A 14,441-nucleotide genomic window follows, 5' to 3' on the forward strand; every position below is an offset into this window, starting at 1 on the left:
CTAGTTGTGTGTGTGTCTGTATATGTGTGTACTGTCACCGCTGATGTGATGAGTTGTGTGCAGCTCCTCACTCGGCCCCACCTGTCCATTAGTTCTACATGACTGAATCCGTTTCAGCTTTCATCATTGTGATGTCCACACACACACACAAACATACACACACACACTCACACACAGACCAAGCCAGACTCTCTGCAGTCCACTCATTAGGTCCTGGCTTTGCATTGCACCAGAGCTGCTCTGAACACATACCATTGCTGAGATGATATGCCAATACTGGCCCATTACTCAACACTGAATCATGCACCCGTGGCAAGATGGCGGTTCCTCCCTTAAACAGACCCACGCCATTTGCAACATGCAATGAAATGAAGTTTTTCTTGTAGCTTTTTAAATAAAATGTGAACACGAAAGCCTGATTTGTTCGTCTGTCAGGGCGTGTCTCGCCCTGCCAGTCTCTTGTAGTTCTTCGACCGGTTGTGCGTATAGGATGCCATTTCTTATTTGATATGTGTCGGGAGGGTCTCCAATCCTTTTTGGCGGTGTTCGATTTATTCGATAGCCACGATTAATAAGTTCCACAACTTTTAAGTCTGTCCCATTTTTTCCAGGAAGTGCAAGCGGTGCGTTTCTGCGGTTCCCAGCTAGCCACATCCAACCATCTCTCCGCCTCTGGGGATGCGTTGCACGAACTGGAACTACTGCCCAGAATGCAATTGGATTAGGAAATGGCTACTCATGGTACCTGAGGGATGAGTTTGTGTGATTTCGACATTAATGTGGGAAGACCTTTCTGCTTCCAGTTCAAATGTACACCGATTTGTTCAAAGTATCCTGAAATGAATTAATGGATGGACATGGAGCTAGTGATGCTTACTGAAGGTCCATAACGGATGATTCTCATTGTTCTTGTTGTAAATAGTACTTCTACATAAGAAATATAAATAAAGAATGACTGTTAGAAATATTCAGGACGATTGTTGCTGTCATAGACTGAGGCTTTTACTTTGTAGGTCATGCTCAGAAAAATGGTTTGGGCATTAGGGTCACGACGGTGTGACAGTCCTTCTTTTCTATTCAGTCTAGTCAATTAATCAAACTTTTATTACAGGCTCAAGGTCCAGATAGTACAAAACATTAAAATATAATAAAAATACATACAAAATCACAAGTAAAAAACAAACAAACAACTACACATGCTTTATAAATAGACAGCTGTACCAGTGTCTCCACAGCTGGGACTGGTGGCGTGTAGTGCTGAATTTTATATTTGATAAAAGCATTTTCGGAGTCATCTCGTTAGTGTTTCATATCTAAAAATACTAAACAATGCAGCACCTGGGTGCTACTATTTCAGGTCAATAATGATGCTGCAAGCTCATTTAAAAATGTTTTTTTGTCATTCTATCATTTTGTATTCCCACCAATCACCAAGGTCTAAAAGATCCCAGAGTCTAACCTGTTCCTAAGAATTGTTATTATTGTTTGATAGCTATACTTTCCCATGATGATCTTACAGAATCAGACAGGCAAGAATAAAACAGACGTTAGCTTGAATGTTTAAATCAAACACTCTATTCTGGCACAAAATACTGACCACAGTCAAACATATATTGGCACTGGCTTCCACCAACCAGTTTGGTCTAACCTTTACAACCTTTTGGAACTCCCATAATACTGGACAGGTGTTCCTGATATCAGCAGAAAGGAAAAGAACAAACCTGAATCTTAAAATGAGCCCAATATGATTGGCATTCCAATATCATACCCATAACGATGTAAATGCAAAGCAATCTGTGCACTGGTATGCACTCACTAAAAGGACTTATGAATGTATATATTCATAGTATACTTTTAGGATATCATATCAGCCCTTGTTAAACGCGCCTGCAGTCTAAACTCCGCCGGTCTGAAGTGCAACCGAGGAAGCTGTAAAGCGTATACATGCATTTATTAGTCACTTGAGTCCCCCGAGGGCTCTCCAAAGTGTTTGTACCGCACACATAATTCTTATTTGTTTACCCACTTATGTGGTCCAAGTGGGGAATGATGATCACTCAAAACGGTATTAGCGCGTCAAATATTGTACCACATTTTACAGGACCACTGCGGGCCTCAGTTTGCAGAACAAAACAAAGAGTCCCTATTGATTGTTCTCATGTTTGACCAAACGGCTGCTCTGCACCATTGTCAATCAGTGCGTTATTGTAAACACAGCTCTCCAACACGTTTGCCAGGTAAATAGCGAGCATCTCCTGAGCGCTTCACATGTCGCCTCGTTTAAATAGGCCCCGTCCCTCGATCTTTCATTCCAGTTTGACGATGACAGCAAATGTTTTAACAAATTCAAATCTGTGTGTGATCCGTACACACATCAGCTCAACTCAAGTAAAGTAAACTAAACAGGAGCTTAAAGCTGCATTCATTCTTTTATTATTTATTTTTTCTAACTTTGCCTTTTGGGGGCGCAGCTGAACAAGGCTACACACTGGAAAGCATTGATATGTTATAGCAATGGTACTCAACCTTTTTTGAGTGAAAGATTTTTTTCAGCCGAGTACCCCCGACCAGTGCAAAGCATTTTGCGTTGAAAAAAAGGAATTAATATATACAATTCAGTTTATGAACATACATTTATATGGTATCGAATATTTACTAAATAACTATTTTCAAAGGCTTTTTTAATGGATGCTCATTTAAAATATGTTTAAAACAAATGTCATGTACCCCCTAGAAGGCCTTCAGGTACCCCAAGGGGTACACGTACCCCCATTTGAGAACCACTGTGTTCTAGCATTATAGAGATGACGTAGCTAAAGTGCATATTTATATTTCCTGCGCACAAGAAATGCTTCTAACTACTGAATACATGTTAAATGTCTTTTAATCTCTGGTTTGGTCTGTACCAACTCCTGAGAACAAAGTCTGCTTTTAGATGCTAATTGTTCAACTATGTTAATCAGCTGGTCTCGAACTGTGTCTGTGTGCTGTTTGGTGTTTTTATTACGTTACAATTCATATAGCTGACGATTTTATCCAAAGCGACTTATAATCATGTTTCATTCATACACCGTAAACACAGCTACAGGAAGCAACTCATTGACTAGGGTGGGGATTGAAAGACGGACCTCCTAACCACTGACCCACAGTCGCTGGTCAGGTAGTGCACATTGTGAATATACTTTAAGACCGTAACAGCTGAAACTAATCTTGACCTCTAATGTTAAGAAAGTTCAAGAAGATTGAACTGGGTTCAGTACGATCCATCCCTCCACAATGAAGTCATGTCTCAGTCGCCCAGAAACTTACTTGGTGTGTTACAATGGAAGTTGGATTTAAAGGGATTGAAAAAAGTTCCTCATTGTAAAGTTATGCTGAGGACCAACGACACATTGAGTACACCCCGAGTTCTCACTCCCAGCTTATCAAATACGGCAACTTGGACCAACTATGACGCTCGATGTGGCCATCGTAAAGGAGTAGGAGGGGTTACATAGCATCAAGAGTCTGCTTGGATCATCGAGGTCTGGATCGTGGAATTCCTGCTACCAACTACGCCACTCCCCTGTTGAGACTCCGCCCACTGTTGAGACTCCACCCACTCCTCCTCTCTACCTCCATCTGCCTGATGGATCGTGGAGGTCTCCATCGTGGAATATGCCTACTATGAACTATTCATACACTCTGTCACATTCATTGAATGTATTTAAACTCTAAATCTGTCCTTCTGTACACATGCCATCTATTGCATCTGTCCATCCTGGAGAGGGATCCTCCTCTGTTGCTCTCCTGAAGGTTTCTTCCCTTTTTTACCCCCTGAAGGGTTATTTGGGGGTTTTTCCTGATCCGATGTGAGGTTATGGGGCAGGGATGTCTGTGTACAGATTGTAAAGCACTCCGAGACAAACTTGTAATTTGTGAAATTGGGCTATACAAATAAACTGAATTGAATTGAATTGTTTAGGGAGGGGGCCGGATGGTTGGTGAGCGCCAAAGACGCACAACTTTCACCCAGGAGACCACTGTTCTTTTAAGGCTACGTTAATGCTTCGCTTAGCTATTGTATGTTATTTTATGTTGTCGCTTACATAAGTAATCCTATTTGACTACATAACGTAGATTACATAGTATTACTATGTTGCTTGTGTAAGTAGCCTGATGAACTAGATTACAAACGTACTTATTTTTAGCCAGACGACTAGTCCTATATCTCACTGAGTAGTTGTGTTGCCTCGTCTTGTTGTATTTGATGAGCTGGGAGTGAGAAACGTGTTGGCCAGACTTACTTTGAAATAAAATGAATGATAAACACGAGGTAACAAATGGTAATAGAGGTGGAATACACATGTGGTGAAACATGACATGCATAAACTTGAATTGCAGATGAATGTCTGACATCACAGGTCCTAGACTGTGTCTTCTTACCGAAGTCAGGGTGCAGGTAATTTATCTGAGCTTCCTGGATTTGTAGGTGAGGTGTAAAAAAAAGTGTGTGGGAATGTGCAGCCTGTGAGTTAGAAAGGCTGGCCATGCTCGAACTGTTTCGGTCCCAATCTGCATTTTACAGTCACCACCAAGCACAGCAGACTGGAGCTTCAACTACGGCGACACAACTCAGAGAGGGAGAGCATTATTCCCTTATTATTAACTGTCAAGAAGAATTCAAACTAAATATTTCGAATGTCCTCCTGGTAGGTCGTTGACGCGGTCACATTTGTTTATGTTCGGTGCCTTTTTAAATAAGCCCATGATTGTTTTTCGTCTCTTCTTTGTCAACGCCCAGAACAACCTGCTGGGACACCAAGCAACAAAAAAAAAAGAGAAGCGGATCGGCTTTTGAAACAAGTCCCAGTTATGTACAGAGTTTTGGATGAGCGCCTCCATCGACACCTCAGCCGAGCTGGCAGCACAAGTGGTGCGGCAGTGCATCCCAGTGAAATCCCAGTGAAGCCAGTCTCTGACTTCACAGGTTACGCTGCCTCCAGAACAAGATCTGCCAGCACTTTCTCAGGCGGACCTGTGCTACGACTGACGAGAAAGCCTCGTAGCCCTGTCCGGGGACGACTCTGATTTAAAAATGGGGAAAGTGTTGTATTGGATAACACATAAAAAGGTGTCCGAGAAGTAAATCTGTTAGTGAAGGCGTCTGCCCCTTGAGCCCAGAGACACACTCTGCCCAGTGAATGTGTGTGCCCTTAATAAAGTTCAGCTAAAGAATAGCTGTCTTCTCTCAGTGCTGCACTGAGGAAAGATGTGGATGATGTCAGCAGCGAATGGAACAATCGTTTCACAGGCTTTGTTGAGCGGCCTTTGAATGGCAGTTTTGATCCATCGGGCCTTTTTGTCCTCCGTCCGTAGTGAGATGTCTGAACAGCTACTCCACTGATTGCCATGGATGTCCATGGTCCCCAGATGATGAGTACTAATGATATTTGGGGTCCTTTGACCTTTCCTCTGTTGACGCCATCAGGTGTTTTTTTTCACTCCTGGTCCTGGATAAGGTGACATATATGATTGAGTTTGATGGCTTTTAAAAAATCTGAATCCAGCATTGAACCCCTTTTCCAATCCATTTATAACTCAGCAAATGCTGATTAAATACATGTATGCATCTGAATAGTAGCAGTAGCCTTCGCACTTATATACTTGTATACTTTTATCCAAACCCTGGAGGCCCATGTTCTAGGTTGATTGATAGGCTTAAGTTATTAACACGATAAGCATGAACTGGAAGATAAGACAACTAGATTTGCTTCGGCAGAGTCACTGCGTTGACCTTACTGAACCACAAAAGCGCGACGTCCACTCGTGAGTAAAGTGAGTGGTGCTTCTTTCAGCCGAAAGCTTACGGCGTTATCACTAATTAGGTGCCGCTGATATGATCTGCCGCCCGCTAAAAATAAGCAGCTGTCTGACCTGGATGTTTCGCACGTTGCTAAAAAGGGAGCGAGGAGAGACAAAAGATTTGATAAGAGATTCATTAACCTTGAAGCTCAGCAAATCCACTTTTTATATCAACCTGGAATGCAATCCAAAAAGGATCCATAAATGATACATCATAATCTGTTGGTATGGGAATCTTTGGATGTGTATAGTCTCATTCCGCTCATTCCAAAGGACAAATTACATCACATTACACCCCAAATACAGGCAATGCTGTTGTTCTCATTTACTATTATAACATGTTGTGATTACCTTCGCATTGAAAATGCCGGAAGGTTATGTTTTGATCGCCGTGTATTTATTTATTTATTTATTTGTATGCGTGTTATTCGCAAAACTCAAAAAGTATTGAACCGAATCGCATGCAATTTGGTGGGATGATTGTTTATTATCCGGGGACCAGTTGATTAGATTTTGGGATCGATCGGGTCAAAGGTCAAGGTCAAAGGTCATGAACAGGTCAAATCTTCTTGAATCACATGGAATTTGGTGGGATGATTGGTTATTATCCGGGGACCATTTCATTAGATTTTGGGATCAATCGGGTCAAAGGTCAAGGTCATGGAAAGGTCAACATCTTTTTTTTACCATAGCACGATACATTTTTGTCCAATTGGCATGCAACTAATGCCAACATGTTCATAATTCAATGCCCAATCTTGTGATATGAGAAGGTATGCGCTCTACCGAGTGCCCGTTCTAGTTTGCAATGTAACTATCACGTCAGTTGTAGGGAGCAACATATTCTAACTTGTCTAATACCGACAATCCAACCACGAGGCTCTAACTACCCCTCCGGGTTCAGTTTGGAAGTGTTGGGGACACTTGGGGATTTGGGTTGAAATAAGTTTGTAATGTAAAAGAAGTAATCTTAAGTTTTGTTGATTTACAAGTTAAACTGTCCATCTAGGTTACGTGACAAAACGACAGTAAAATAATAGGACACAAGCAGTGGATTCCTGGGTGATGGAGCACCAGGTGGAGATCCCTGTACGTCCACACGCATGCAGATAAACAATTGTGATTGGCCGATACACCTCCGGGACATTTAAGGGGCGTAGGTGTATTATCTGCCGCTCTTGCCGAAACTACCTCGGTGAAAGTCCTGCATTGGTGAGCCATCCGAGCTTCCGTCCTACGTGCACTTCCCCGAGTTGCTTTGAATGACTAGTCGTCTCGAGCAGACGCTAAAGGGCGCCTCTGCGTCGGCGAGTTGGGTGCGAGGGATGTGGGGACACTACACAAGAAAACAAAGGAAAGCAAATGAGTCATATGATCTGAAAGAGCTCAGCTTGCACAATTAAAATGTTTTACGGCCACAAATATGACCACAAAGCCAATTCATTTTCTTCCAGTTCCAGTTTTGACTGAAACAGAAATATCGTTCTAAATTCAGCCGCAGTGAGACAAAAAAAACAAGAACACTCACTCAATAACAAGAAATACAAGATTCCAGAACTGCAGAATAATTGACAACTAAAGGAGAAACTGTAATTCCTCAAACCTTTTACTGCATATATGCGAACTATTCTGTTTATATAATAAAACTACACCGGGGAAACAAATCCTAACAGCACAATCCATCACTCTGATGTCGACAAATAAGTCAGGCAGCAAACAAATACAAAGAATTGGAAACCGGAAAGATGAATACTAGACCTGTAATTCATTATGTGAAATAAGATGTTCTAATGGAGCCTTATATTGCAGAGACACTCCATTACACAAAGTCATCCCTATGCAGTACAGTATGTCATGTGCTCTGACAGCCTAGTGTGACAGGTTCAGGGCATTTTACTCGAGTTTTATCTCCCTCGGATCAACTTGACACATACTAAAGCCGACATAAAAAAATATTGACGTCGAGGAATGTGGCACACACCATCTTCAGATTGGTGTGTCCAGATTTGGATGTTTAACCCTTGTGTTGCCTTCGGGTCATTTTGACCCGATTCAATATTTAACCCTCCTGTCTCCTTCGGGTCAATTTGACCCGATTCAATGTTTAATGTCGGTGTTCTTTCGGGAGTCAACAAACAAACATAAAGTACCTCACACTTAAACTTGGAAAACAATATTAATTCTAATAATTTTCTGGAGATTTTAATAGCTGGGGTCATATTGACCTCAAGGGTAAAATATGTTAGTAAATATAAAGGTAACAGGAGGGTGAAACATTGAATCGGGTCAAATTGACCCGAAGGCAACACAAGGGTTAAATACAGATTTAGAATTGAAATCAAATTCTTCAGAGGTTAAAATATGTTTAAGAAGAAAAAAAGGTCCCATTACATCTTAGAATATCACCTTTATGACCATTGCTGTTTCCTTTGTATATGCTCAACTTAACGTACCATGTCAAGCGTGACATAAATATACAAAAAGCAGTTTGTCTTGTGTGTCAACCAGTTTTGAGTAATATTCTGTCATCACTGACACACCTGGAGACAGGACATGTGTGTCCAGTGTGCCTGGAGCCAAGCCGTGCCCAGATGTCATTCTACTTTGTTGAATATATACAGTGGAGCACTTAGTGCAGTAAAAGAGACGTGTTCATAGAAAATCAAACTGACATGTCGACTTCCTCTCCAGGACCTCGGAGGCCGGTGGCCTCTTGGCCTTTACATCTGGTACAGTAATACTGGAGCACATGTACTTCACCCGGATCTCATGTTGACGATTCTCCAGAGTGCACAACTCCATCAAGGTGCACAACTCCATCAAGGTGCACAACGGGGAGGCGCAGCAATCCACCAGGCACGATGTCAGCATATGATGCGAGGTGTAACGTGGGTGAAATACAAGTCAACAGTTCAGGAACCAAACTACAAGCTACAAATGTATAAAGTGATCCCTAGTTGACACTGATCGATGTTGAGATTGTGTGACCTCAAATACAAGTATTGTTAAGACTGAGTTGTTGCATTTGGGTGAGGCGTGTTTTCCTATGGCAATATGTCCCCTCGACAACTTTTTTGGGTCATCCCAAATGTGGCCCAATGTTCCTTCATGAACTTTTTGTCCACCCCACATTTAGGCCCTATGTTTCCTTCTGAGTATTGTGTCCATCCTAAATGTAGGCCTTATGTTCCTCTTTTTTGGAACCAGCTTCCACCTTCAGTCCAGGAGGCAGACACAGTCAACTCACTTAAGAGTAGATTTAAGACTTTCCTCTTTGACAGAGCTTATAGTTAGGGCTGAATCAGGTTCACCTGGTCCCGCCCCTTGAGATGCTGCTATAGCCTTATAGGCTGCTGGAGGACGTTTAGGATACACTGAGCACCTCTCTCCTCTTTTCTCTCTACTTATGGACGAATTTTCATCTCTATTGTACATTACTAACGCTGCTTCCTCCCCGGAGTCCTTGTGACTTCACGTCTCATAGGGTCCATTGGACCTGGCTGGGTCTGATGCCATGGCCCTGCTGATGCCCCGCCCACTCCTCCTCTCTACCTCCATCTGCCTGATGGATTGTGGAGGTTTGGATCGTGGAACATGCCTACTACCAACTATTCATACACTCTGTCATACTCATTGAATGTGTTGTTACTCTGTATTGATTCCTTCTGTACACATGACATATATTGCTTCTAGCCATACTGGAGAGGGATCCTCCTCTTTTGCTCTCCTGAAAATGTCTTCCCTTTTTTTACGTGAAAGTTTTTTTCTATTTCTTGGGAGATTTTCTTCATCCGATGTGAGGTCCTGGGACAGGGATGTCGTACGTGTACAGACTGTAAAGCCCTTTTTGGCAAATTCGTAATTTTGGGCTATACAAAATAAACTGAATTACAGTAAATTGAATATTCCCTCATGAGTATTTTGTTCATCCCACATTTGCCCCAATGTTTCCAAATTAGGCAGCAAGAACCTTTTTGTCCATCTCGAATGAGGCACGATGTTCCCTCGGCCCCGTGTCCCCTCAGCATCATCATCCTCCTCCTTGTGCAACCGTCGCTATCTCGTGTCTCAGCTGGTGCTGCAGAAAGCGTCAAAAGCCCTCGAGGACGAGCACAGAAGCCTCACGCCGCTCTGCAGCAGCGTCTCCAACCTGAGCAGTGACTTTCATTTAGCTGCAGTCGTAACCTGCCATTGACCCTGCTCCCCCCCCTACCCGCTCTCACACTGCATTATGTCGTGTCTGCTTGCATCCCAATCCCTCAGACTGATTGTGGGTCCTTTTTCTTGCCAAAAAGAGAGAAAGAAAGTGTTCAGGCTCCACACAACTGCAAGGAGATCCACCTTCACTGAGAGGGAGAAACACAAACCCTGGCAAGAAGGTGCTAAATTTATTCAATTAGATTGCTCGTGGCAGACATTTCAGTCGAAGTGGAACTCCTATTTCACTTTCCTGTCAATGTATATATAATATGTTAGAGATAAATGTTATACATTTAGGAACTTACAACATAAAAATAGGTTGGTAAAAATATGAAGCAGTATATGTTTGGCCTCTTCTCACGGTAAATTGTCATTTATTCTATCTCGACTGGACTACCACCAGAGAATCAGTTGTCCTTCAGAGATTGTATTTATTAGTCGTATATTTGGTCATATCTCTCATCAATGAGAGTCTTTAGTAAATCATTGTTGTTGTTTTAGGGAGACATGTCCACATGACAGGTGAAACGGCAAGAGATCAAATCCTAATAGCTTATCTGGACGAAGGCCAGTACCAAATTGCATGCGTTTCTAACGTGCCAAACACTATGTGTGTGCTTCTTGCATAAATGACAGCTTACTGAAATATGTTTTGTGCTGCCATTATCTGTTTTCCTATTATCAAGAAATGTCGTAAAAATAACAATAAACACTTTGTCTCAAAGTTTTCCGAGCGGTCCTAAATACATTCCCATATTTACTAGAGGCTACAGTGTGGCTCATTGATGAGTTTTTAATAGTTTTTGGACGACTGTACTGAAATGGAGCTTCATGGCTGTAAGATATTTCCTGCTCGAGTCCAAACACAATACTTGTTAGTGAAGAAACATTTGTTTTCGAGCACGGGCCAAAAACTCAACCCAGCCGGCCGATGTCCATCGTTTTTAAACGCGAGCCCGACTCTGACCTGACACCAGCACAACTCCTTTCAAGGATAGTACCCATTGTTCCAATGGCTCATTATTCTGAAACCCAAGTAATCCGACAAACATTGGACTGCAAGCTCATTTTTTCAACGGCCCTGTATTCTCTGAAAACAACAACGCTCCAAAAACAATAAGGTTGATGTCATTCTGGGACATTTTCCACGACAACTGGGGTTTTTGAAGAATGGGCCATCGGAACAGTTGCGTGTCTCTCTCTCTCTCTCTCTCTCTCTGCTCCCCCTCATACACACTAATCTTGAATCTTGAAATGCTAAACTTGATTCTGCCGATTGTGACCCAAACCCAGTCTTGACTCAGCAGCATGGGGTCCATTCTGACGGGCATGGCGCGTCTTATACATTGTTGGTTTGGCTCTTTTCATGGAGAAATAGTCACCTAGCTACTTATAGCTACAGTATGTAAAAATGAATAGATTAAATTGACATGGATGAACAGACCTATCTAAATATCTCATTCCTCTGCAATTTCACTGATAAAGAAACATACCATAAGCATAACAAGAGAACTGTAGGAGTCGCTCTTATTTTACAAATCGTATATATTATCGGTTGTGTACCAGGTTAGCAAGTCATTGAAAAGTGAGTAACTGTCAGAAATGACATCACAGGGCGCTAAACTGGTGGCTTCGATCTGTACGATCGTCTAGCTATTAATTTTCAGTGGTTATAAAGCCAATATGCAAATGAGCGCTCATTGCAGAGGCGATTAATGGCTGTGCAAAATGAGGGCAGGAAGTGTAGGTCCAGAGCTATGGACCCTGGGCCTATGGACCCTACAGAGAGTTTGTCTTGTATTTTCTTGTGTTCTTTTTGGCAAACCCTGCTCATGATTATTGCCTCGTTGGACATATGTTTAGCATTATCTCAGCAATTATTTTGGCGAGCTTTGTTATCACAACCAATAGAATCAGTGGCCCTGCTTATTGAACAAATAAAACCACAGTTGTTACAAAGTGGTTTGCCCCCGTGGGCCCGGTCGTCATTTCCAACCGAGGGCGGGGGTGCAGCGAGCGTCACCTCGGTAGACGCTGGGTTCTCAAAAGCAGCCCATTGGTATGCAGGAGGGCGGCTGCTGCACTTTTTTGCTGAGCGGGAGTCATTCTGCTTCATTGAAGCAACTTCGATCCAGCGATTATTTTATATATGTTTCTGCCTCGCATTATGAAATAAATAATTAATATGTTATACTCTTTTGATTCACTTATCAATTTTAAAGCACAAACAGAATGGACTCTCGCTGCCAGCTCTTACCCCCGAGGACAGGGCCAGACGAGTGGAAAGTAATGAGAGAAACCAAGTAATAATGTCCCTGAAATGATTTCACACAAACAAAGTCGAGACGGCTCCCTCTCATGTTCGGAGCTGAGCGGCTGCCGGCCGAAAGGAGTCCAAGAGAAGGATGAACTGTTAATTATTTCCAAACAATAGCATCATGGTTACGAGGATACGCCATAGTATTACAGAGAGGTCCATAGAGAATGATGTATACCATGTTTAATTACAAAATGATTCACTAACACAAATATAATTTTAGACTGGTGCTTATTGTAGGTGTACGGAAAATAAATGAAATGCCTAGAGGGACGTAGTGGATAGCAAGTCGTGTTTTTTTCATCAATTCAAGGGGAGGGGGGGGGGGGTTGCATATGAAGACTCCCTGGTTTCAGTCCAAGGGCGTCAAATACCGATGACGATTGAGCCCTATGAGACGCACCAGGTTTTCAACTTGGTCCAAAGCAAGCCCATCCCTTTCATCATTAAGTCAGCTGATTATTTCTTATAAACAGCAATAAAGAAGAAAAATTGTGTTAATAGTAATACACAACATTATACTGCTTTGCACAAAAGCATAAAGACTCGGCGTCAAACGACATTATTGTTATTGCAGTTGACTAAAACACTGGGGTCATGTCGAATATAAGTTGATGGATTGACATTTTTACATTTACTGTATGGGCGTTCATATTTTATGAAGAATTTGGCCACAGGAAATGCAACATCAGTGGAGTTCAGTTGCTGCTTCCTGAATTAAGAGAATAGACTTTGTAGTGAGATCTATGGAAAACCATTATGTAAATGGTAGAATGTAAATGACTGTTGTGTTGTGTTCATTCATTTGGAGTTCCCAGTCCAAAATGGCAGCCCCATTACAAGTTGTGAACTTTGCTACTTTGCTATTCATGGCCTGTAGGCTTGTGCCCGGCCTGTTAGTAAATAGCTTACAATCAATATCAGTTCTTTACATAAATAAATACATAAATGTCCCGCAAGCTACCACCGATAGCCGAGATGTTCCAACATCCTCCACCACTCTATAGGCTTTACAGCATACAGCCCTTGGATGTATTATGAAATACTAAAAGTGATGCGTATCAACAAATATATCCACTATTAAAGCCATTTATGACAGATAGGAACCCGTGGGTTTGGTCCACATGAGAAAAGTTCCATCTATTACGATATTGAATCAATGTTGATGGTTTGTGAGGATGCCAAAAGGTGTGGAGGAAAGATCCTGTTGGGGAAAAGTTCCTGTGCAAGTTGCCATCGAAGGCCAAAAATGGGGTCTCCACTACTTCCTTGAACTGGAAACAATTTAGAAAAGGTTTAAAGCTGTAAGACCAAAACACGAACGACTCCCGGGTCGGACAACGGCGTGGTAGTGAACTGTCAATCACAATTATGGTCTATTTTACTCTGAATGGGACCCTAATTTACTTAATGAACATCATGCTGTGTTGAAGACTTGAAACTAGCGATTTTCTTCTGAGTGAGAAGTAGGGTAATTTTCTCAGATTTCGGTATAATCAGACTTCTTTCTTCTACCAGAGTCGCCCCCTGCTGGTTAGTAGATATAATGCAAGTACAAGGCCCTTCAGGATTGCCGTTACTTTTCAAACCGAAGTTTGAACTCCACCGCATCCACTAATTGTCGCCTCACCCATTCATCTCTAATGACCCAAGGCCAATTAAAATAAGAACATCCAACATACGATGAATAATGTGCAGTAAAGTCATGGAATTTTATGACAATCAGATTAAATGACCTACAGTGTTCAGAGAAAAAAGAATTTGCAAATTGGTCAAATTCAACCGGGACACAAAATGAGGATTATTAGCTCTTGTCTTTGAGTGAAGTTTCCCATTCAGCTAGAGCACAGTATGTGTACCCTGTGTGTGTGGGTGTGTGACAATGGCTGGAGCACACATTTTAACATGTAATTTCATCAGTCACAGAGCTGAGCGGAATCCTCAATTTCCGCAGACAGTCGCACACACACACACACACACACACACACACACACACAAGAGGCGGAGCCGGCGTCCAGCCTCCCAGGAGGTCTGCGCCGCGCACCGTGTCAAACCACCGGAAAATCTCAGTGCACTACGC

This window comes from Pseudoliparis swirei, chromosome 12, assembly GCF_029220125.1.
Source record: "Pseudoliparis swirei isolate HS2019 ecotype Mariana Trench chromosome 12, NWPU_hadal_v1, whole genome shotgun sequence".
Lineage (NCBI taxonomy): Eukaryota > Metazoa > Chordata > Actinopteri > Perciformes > Liparidae > Pseudoliparis > Pseudoliparis swirei.